The sequence below is a fragment of the Lontra canadensis genome, unplaced genomic scaffold (assembly GCF_010015895.1).
Source record: "Lontra canadensis isolate GAN:19392208 unplaced genomic scaffold, GSC_riverotter_1.0 scaffold204, whole genome shotgun sequence".
Taxonomy (NCBI): Eukaryota; Metazoa; Chordata; class Mammalia; order Carnivora; family Mustelidae; genus Lontra; species Lontra canadensis.
Window position 1 is genome coordinate 1,155,235 of NW_022631198.1, and position 8,814 is coordinate 1,164,048.

At 38.1% G+C, this 8,814-nt stretch overlaps 1 pseudogene; it reads right to left on the reverse strand.

Moving 5' to 3' along the window:
- Positions 1-1,879: 1,879 nt before the first annotated feature.
- On the reverse strand, positions 1,880-2,846 carry LOC116861680 (annotated as a pseudogene).
- Positions 2,847-8,814: the final 5,968 nt, after the last annotated feature.

Consider the following 8,814-nt stretch of genomic DNA (forward strand, 5'->3'; position numbering starts at 1 on the left):
TTTAAAAAAAAGAATATTTACTAATTTAATGAAGAATGAGGAACTTTGTATGCTATTAGTCTACTTTCTTACCTTAAAGGCAAGTCATGTATAATATGAACTTCTGTTCAGAATATAGCTAGGTGATGACATCATAGCAAGCAGAATAATTCTGATGAATGTTTTTATCTCTGCAGTAGATAGCCTTGAGATGACCTTCAATGAGAGTGTAGTATTCATACTTTCCTGTGATCCTCTCCCTTCTTCTGTAGATTGAACTCATTTCTTCCTTTAAAAAAAAAAAATATATATATATATATATATATATGTTTTTATCATTATTTATTTATTTATTTGATAGGGAGAGAGAGCACAAGCAGAGGGTGAGGCAGGCAGAGGGTGAGGGAGAAGTAGGCTCCCTGATGAGCGAGGAGCCTGGTGGGGGACTCAGTCCCAGGACCCTGAGATCATGACCTGAACCTGAAGACAGAGGCTTAACCGACTGAACCGCTAGGTGCCCCTTGAGTTCTCCCTCTTGTTCTATGATTGAATCTGAGGGAAGACAATTGTGTTGTGTGCTGCCATTGGAGAGACCTCCAGTCAACAGCCCGTGAGGTACTGAGGTCCTCTGTCCAACAAACCATAAGGAACTGAATCCACCAAAAACCACATGAGTGAGCCTGGAAGCAGATGCTTCCAGTAATTTCAAGAGAGCCAGAGGCACCCAGCTAAGCAGCACCTGGATTCCTGATCCTCAGAAATGATGAGATAATAAATGTTTGTTGTTTTGAGGCACTAGGTTTGGGGTAAATTGTTACACAGCTATACATAACTAACACAAAACCAATCACATAACTTTTGAAATGCTAATTTTAAAACACCAAAAGAGAATGGGTGGGGATAAAATTGATATGTTGTAGCTTTCATGGCTATACTATTTATTTTCTTATAGGTTCTTAGGCATTCTAATCACACTGACCAGATTCCCTATTAGTGGTTAATTTCATCCGGTTTATGTGGAGTCTTACCAGTTTTATTCTTAGGGAGTGACCTTTTATACAACTTCTGGATGCATTTAATTATGGATTCCAACAAACTGAGAATACGTCCTGACAACTAAATACTTATTGATTCATTCAAACATAAATTCATTTCATCTACTGGGAACTCAAAAAGGAATGCAAAATGGCAGATTAATTCTCTTGGCCTTTTTTTTTTTTTTCATGTTCATAGGATAATTGGATGTTGAATTCATTGATTTTTTTTTAAAGATTTTATTTATTTATTTGACAGAGATAGATCACAAGTAGGCAGAAAGACAGGCAGAGAGAGAGGGAAGCAGGCTCCCTGCTGAGCAGAGAGCCCGCGGGGCTCGATCCCAGGACCCTGAGATCATGACCCGAGCTGAAGGCAGTGGCTTAACACACTGAGCCACCCAGGTGCCCCAAGTCATTCATTTTTTAAAAATACTTTCTTTTAGGGGTGCCTGGTTGGCTCAGTGGGTTGAAGCCTCGGCCTTCGGCTTGGGTTATGATCTCAGGGTCCTGGGATCGAGCCCGGCATCGGGCTCTCTGCTCAGCGGGGAGCCTGCTTCCCTTCCTCTCTCTCTGCCTGCCTCTCTGCCTGCTTGTGATCTCTGTCTGTCGGGTGAATGAATAGAATCTTAAAAAAAAAAAACCACAAAAAAAAACTTTCTTTTTTTAAAATAAAAGGAATAAATGCTCAATGTACAACATTTAGAGAAAACAGAAAAGCAAAAGAGAAGAAAGTAAAAGCCAACTCTGCGCGTGCTATTTGAAGAGGACTGCTATTGAGATGGAATGCACTACTGCTTTTAGCTGACATTTGCCTTTTTTCTTCAACATAATAAGACTTTTGGTCGCCATGAAAAGTCTGAATTTTAAACAGCTTCTTGGACTGGTGGCTCTTATCTATTGGCTTGTTCAACTTCAGCACCTGTCTCATCCTAAGTTGTTTTTTTTTTTTCCAGAACTACTAGCCACCTTGACCATGAAGTCCCATGAGTTTTCCCCATACACACTCAGGGTTTTCACCATCTTCACTTTTCAAACAGAGACATGATGGAGTGGAGAAACAGATTGGCAAGCCTCTTCTATGTCTTTTCCAGTGCTGCCTGGAATCAGTTTATTGACCACTTCTTTCAAATCATTTGTTTGCTCCTCTCAGGTCATGATTTCCATCATCTTCCCCTGGATTTGGCAGAACTGTTGGTGCTTAGTGGGAGAGGTCATCCAAATCTGATTATTTGAGTTTTTTCTTTCTTTCTTTCTTTCTTTTTTTTTTTTTAAAGTAGGCTCCAAGCTCAGCGTGGAGCCCAGTTTGGGGCTCGAACTCATGACCCTGAGATCAACACCTGAGCTGAGATCAAGAGTCCAATCCTTAACTGATTGAGCCACCTAGGCGCCCCTGATAATGGAGATTTTTAGTAAAACCAACAATAGAATAGACAGAGAAAATAACCATTGGTAGTCTTGACATCAACATGGGCTTCAACCTCAGTCTGCCATTTTTGATCATGGAGCACATTTTGTCACTGGTAAAATCCATGCCATGGAAGTTAGTCAGGCAGTTTTTGCCCTGAACATCCTCAGTAATTAGCTTGGATTTTCTAAATGCAACTTCATCGTTCTGCAGATCAGCAAGGCTTACTTCAAAAACTCCACCCTTGAGGCCATCAAATGCAATTTTCATTCCTTGAGTGCTCTAGACTAGTGTTTTTATTTCTTATATTGAACACAGCTGGTGCTTTCATATCATACTATATTTCTAGAAAATGGATTAGCCACTTTCTTCTTGGCAACCTTTTTGCAGCCTTTCATAAAGTGCTTGCTCTTACTTACTACCATAGTGCGGCTCAGACAGCCAAAGGGCTATTTGCCTATCATTTCAAAAACTGGGAAAACACTCTATTCTTGGTTAACTTGCTAATTGATTTCTCTGAAACTCAGTTTCTTTAATGAAATATATCTGAGAGTTTATCTTGATATATCTCATATTTAATAATTTGGTATCACTAACATTTGATATTTGACACCACTTACTAATATTATAAACACTATACTCAACAACTTTGTGTATATTATCTTATTTAAACTTCGCCACACCTTGTGAGTTAAGCACTAATATTACTTCCTTTTTTCAGCTGAGTAAACTAAGCCTTAGAGAGGTTAAATAATTTGCCCAAGCCAGGTCACTAAGCTAAGCAGTTTCAAAATAGAGATCCCATCTCATTTTTGTCTGACTACAGAATATAGACTATTCTGCTGTAGTTTCTCTCTCAAACTTTTCCCATAATACTTTTCATAAAAGCAAAATGTCACTTTTTAAAACTTTCATATTTAGAAAAGTTGTCATATTCCAGTTATTAAAAGACTAACCTAATTTACCCATACCTCTGTTCAATTCCTTTGAAAGTTTTTTGAAGTTAGTGTCTCTAGGCAAAAATATTAAGATCTAAAGGAAATATACATGAATAAAATTCTTTCCCTGCTGAAATAAAACAGTGGATGTTACTAGTGATTTGCCTCATTTTGAAACTGGAACTATCATCAGAAAGCCAATTTCTATTTATATAAAACTACATAATATTGTTTCTGATTATAATTTCTGTAAAGTTATAATCAATTGTTACCATTGAAAAACTCAAATTTTATCAGCTAAATTTCCTGCTGTTGTATACTTTTATTATAATGAAATAAAGGGCTAATCAATCTGGAAAGAATGAGCAGAGATATACAATCATACATGTTAGAATGGGAAAAAATTTGGAAGCCTCTTTGCCCATTCTCCTATTTTAGAGAGGAAAAAACTGAGGTCTGGAGAGTTAAATATTTCTAGATCTCTTAAGTTGTCATAGTACACGAAGTATAAGATTAAAGGTGTATAAAAAGTCATTTCATTTGATAATTAAGACAGTCTTGCAAATATATTTAACCAAGTTCCAAAACTGAATCAATAAGAGAAATGGATTAAAAAAATAAAACAAGGGGTACCTGGCTGGCTCAGTTGGAAGAACGTGTGGCTTTTGATATTGGGAGTCATGAATTTGAGCCCCATATTGGGTATGGAGATTATTTAAATAAATAAACTTTAAAAAATAAAATGAAATGAAACAAACAAATGACACCCAAATAACAAAAAGCATAATACCTGGTACATTAAAAAATGCCTAATCAATATTTGTGGATGAGCAAATGGATAAAAAGATTTTATTGCTTTCATTTTTCAAGTTCCCTCATAGTCTTTGAATGCATATTTTATACGCAACAATAATGTGTATATAGAATTTGTTACTTTGCTTTTTGCACTTGAATTATAGTGTCAATATTTTCCCATATCATTATAAAATATGACTATACCCTTTTAAAGTACCTATTGAGTTACAACACTTCTGAGATTCCCAAATGACTGTTAACCAGGGTGAGCCTCAAATTGGGAGTCTTCCCTCATTAAGGAATAAAATACAAAAACATATTACTTTAAAAAATTTTACAAAATAATGAAAAAATATCTAACTCTTTCAAAAGGTCATTTCTAGGAATTTGGAGGGGCCTGTGCACTGAAGGGCCCTGAACCTTCAGTAGCTTCAGAGTATACCCTGCCTCTATTAATAACAGACACCATCTTCACAGTGGTTGTGATACAGCATGAATGTTTTTTCAGAAGTTTACTAAAGTTTTAGAAATGTATATTACGGGGCACCTGGGTGGCTCAGTGGGTTAAAGCCTCTGCCTTCGGCTCCGGTCATGGTCCCAGGGTCCTGGGATCAAGCCCGGCATCAGGCTTTCTGCTCAGCAGGGAGACTGCTTCCACCTCCCTCTCTCTGCCTGCCTCTCTGCCTACTTGTGAGCTCTGTCTGTCAAATAAATGGATAAAATCTTGAAAGAAAGAAAGAAAGAAAGAAAGAAAGAAAGAAAGAAAGAAAGAAAGAAATGTATATCACTTTGATAGTGTTAGAAATTCTTTCTATCCAGCCAATCTGGCATCTATTTCAGGCCCTGTTATAAACTTGGTGGCTTTCAGTCATAAGCAATTCTCTTAACTAATTCAGGCCTCAAATTCCTTATCTCAAATTCCTTATCAAACAGGCTTAGTATCTATCTTAAAAAGTTACAAATGGGGGCACCTGGGTGGCTCAGAGGGTTAAGCCTCTGCCTTCGGCTCCGGTCATGATCTCAGGGTCCTGGGATCGAGCCCCGCATCGGGCTCTCTGCTCAGCAGGGAGCCTGCTTCTCCCCCTCTCTCTCTGCCTGCCTCTCTGCCTACTTGTGATCTATCTCTGTCAAATAAATAAATAAAATATTTTAAAAAAAGTTACAAATGAAAACAAAGATAAAATACTTGGTACAGTTCCTGACACATAGTAAATGCTCAATAAATATTAACAACTAGGATTATAGCAATAGTTAAAACACTAACCTACTTCCTATCACCATTAAAACTTCCCACACTGGGGGTGCCTGGGTGGCTCAGGTAGTTGGGTGTCTGCTTTCAGTGTGGGTGGGGATCCCAGGGTCCTGGGATTGGTCCCACCTTGGGCTTCCTGTTTGGCGGGAGGCCTGCTTCTCCCTCTCCCTCTGCTGCTCCCTTTTTTGTGCTCTCACTCTGTCAAATAAAGAAATAAATAAAATCTTTAAGAGAAAAAAACAAAAAACAAAAAACTTCCCACATTGAATGTAGGTAAAATAAGCTGTAAAATGAATTTCAAAGGATTGTACAGATTCAATTTTTTAATAAATTTTTAAAAATGTTATGAAAAGTAATAACTACATAACAGAACACTTGGAAAATAGAGAAAAGGGGGACAAAAGCATCCGTAATTTTACCAGACTTGTTATAGTTTCCTGATGTGTTTTTCTCCTTAGCGCAGATGCTATTTAAAAAATGTCTGAAATAGGGGCGCCTGGGTGGCTCAGTGGGTTAGGGCCTCTGCCTTCGGCTGAGGTCATGATCCCAGGGTCCTGGGATAGAGCCCAGCATCATTGGGCTCTCTGCTCAGTGGGGAGCCTGCTTCCCCCTGTCTTTCTGCCTGCCTCTCTGCCTGCTTGTGATCTCTGTCTGTCAAGTAAATAAATAAAATCTTTAAAAAGAAATGCTTGAAATAAGAATACCCAATTATTCTCTTTTCACAGAGGTTTGATATTATGGCATCATTGTTTTCAAATACATGGCACATTTCAAACATTTTATATAAAACTTTTGGAAAAATCAGATGGAAGAAAAGGTACATATTCTCATCCTGTATTTCCATACTTATTTTTAAATATTCACGTTTTACAAGGTTATGATGGTAGCATACATAGAATTTAATATTCTGCATTTTTTCTTATGTCATATCACAAGCCTTTCTCCATGCTGCTACATGCTACTAAGGCAATATTCATAGTAACTAAAGCACCTGAAGCCAAATTTCCTAAAATTCATTCAATTGTATGTGAAGAAAGTAAGGTAGGCTAAGGTGTGGTAAGTCAGAAACTCAGAGTAAATGCTTTTGGTTTGCCTGCAACTGTAATGTAGAAAAGGGAGAAACAGAAGTTAGAACTCAGGAATTCTTGCCTTCCAACTAAATGTCTAAGTCAGGAAAGGAATCTAAAACCCTATCAACATAATTCTAACTTGTACATGCACTTTTATTTCTTTTTCAGTAGATGAGAAAGTGGTGGAATACTACTCAATGGGAAAGACTTATTTGTCACAATGTTATTATAGGGGTTTAAGTTCTCAAAATTAGGTAAATGTACTCCCCATCATACCCTAAATGGGTCTTTCTTCAGATTTTAGCAAGGCGACACAAATCCTTCACTATAAAGAACAAGCCAATATCTGGTCATGGTTGTCTGAATTCCCCGACATATGCTGTCGTAAAAAGGCTTTTACCTTTTAATTCTGCTTTTGTGTTGATATTCACTAATTTCAGAGCACAGATTTTTCCCTTAAAGCTTCTTTGTTCCTTTAATATTGTCCTGCCATAATAAATCAAGCCATTTTATTTATTTATTTATTTATTTAGGATGTTTATTTATTTATTTTCCAAAAGATTTTATTTATTTATTTGGGAGAGAGAGACACAGTGAGAGAGGGAATACAAGCAGCGGGGAGTGGGAGAGGGAAAAGCAGGCTTCCCACTGAGCAGGGAGCACTATCCCAGGACCAGGGATCATGACCAGAGCCGAGAGCAGACGCCTAAGGAATGAGCCACCCAGGCACCCCAGAGTTTTATTTTTAAATAATCTTCACACCCAACGTGGGTCTCAAGCTCACAACCTAAGGTAAAGTGTTACATGTCACTGACAGAGCCAGCCAGGTACTCCTGGAGCCACATTTTAAAAACTGTAAAATATACACTGAGGAAACAATCCGTAGGTCCATTGACAAATGAATGGATAAACAATATGGGGCATATACATACAATGGACTATCATTCAGCTTTAAAACTGAAGGAAAATTTGATACATACTACAATACAGTGAACCTGGAAGATGGGTTAAGTGAAATAAGCCAGACACAAAAGATTAGATATTGTATCGTTTGACTAGTATGAGGTATCACAGAGACAGAAAATATTGGTTAAAAGGGAATGTGGGGAAGGAGAAAAGGGGAATTATGGTTTACTGGGTGCAGAGTTTCAGTTTGGGATGTAGAAGTCCTGGAGATGCACAGTGGTGATGGTTGCACAACAATATGAATGTACTTACTGCCACCGTATACTTAAAAATTGTAAATTTAAAAAAATCCCCCTAATGTAACATATACTGAAAATAGTGTAATATATATATGCATACTCGGTTTAAGAAGTAATTCTAAAGCAAATACATGTGTCATTACTATCTAGCTCAAGAAATAAAATATTATCAAAGGGTACTCCTGTGCCCTTCCCCAACACAACCCTTCTCTTTCTTCCTGAGTAATCACTCTCACTCACAATGTTCCTAACATTTGATTTTAAAAAATCAGGCTGTGATGTGATAATGCAGAATAAATTAAACCAACATTACAAGAGCAAGAGTATTTAAATTCCATTATTTTCCATACATGCAAATTTTTTTTTTAACTTAGTAACTTTTAAAGTGCCCTTTCGCTCTTGAAACTTCATATTCTACAATTTATCTTGGTTCTATAGTTGACCTCACCTGGGTTAACAACAACAACAACAACAACAACAAAACTACTTCACTGTAGATTGTAGATTTTCATTCCTCCCGCTCTCCCTTGCCTCCAACTACAAAGAAACAATGATTTAAACCCTTTGTGCCCTCTTAGAAAATTACACAGATACCCCATTGTGGAACCCTATAATCCCTTCGTGGAAAGGAAGAGATTAGCATATGAATACAAAGCAAAATGAATCCAGAATACAAAATGATCTACGGGATTGTGAAGCGCTTGTGTTCTTTAAAAAAAATGTATTTATTTCCTCTTTTTGTATTGCCCCTTTAGTGGTCTCAGGGTTAAGGGAACTGAGCTTCTCCTCTGGTTACCCGGAAAAGGATTAAAAAAAAAAGCGAACAGATTCTAGGAGGTGCAAAACCCAACAGATGGCTCCCCGAGCCAGTGGAATTGCCAGTGGAATCGCCAGTGGAATCTGCTACACTCGACGTGAGTTTGCTTGCGGGTAAGGAGTGTAGAAAGTGCCGTTCGCAGACTGCGCGGTGAAGGAGAGAAAGCGACAGAAGAGAGAGCCATACTGCTGACGTTGAAGGCCCGGCCCTGTGAGGTTGCACAGGGTAAGTGGCGTTGGCCAGGAGGCAGTGGCGAAGGGGAAGGAAAGAGGATTTGGGCTAGGGGCGGGGCCTGTGGCCCAGCGTGGCTCCTGAT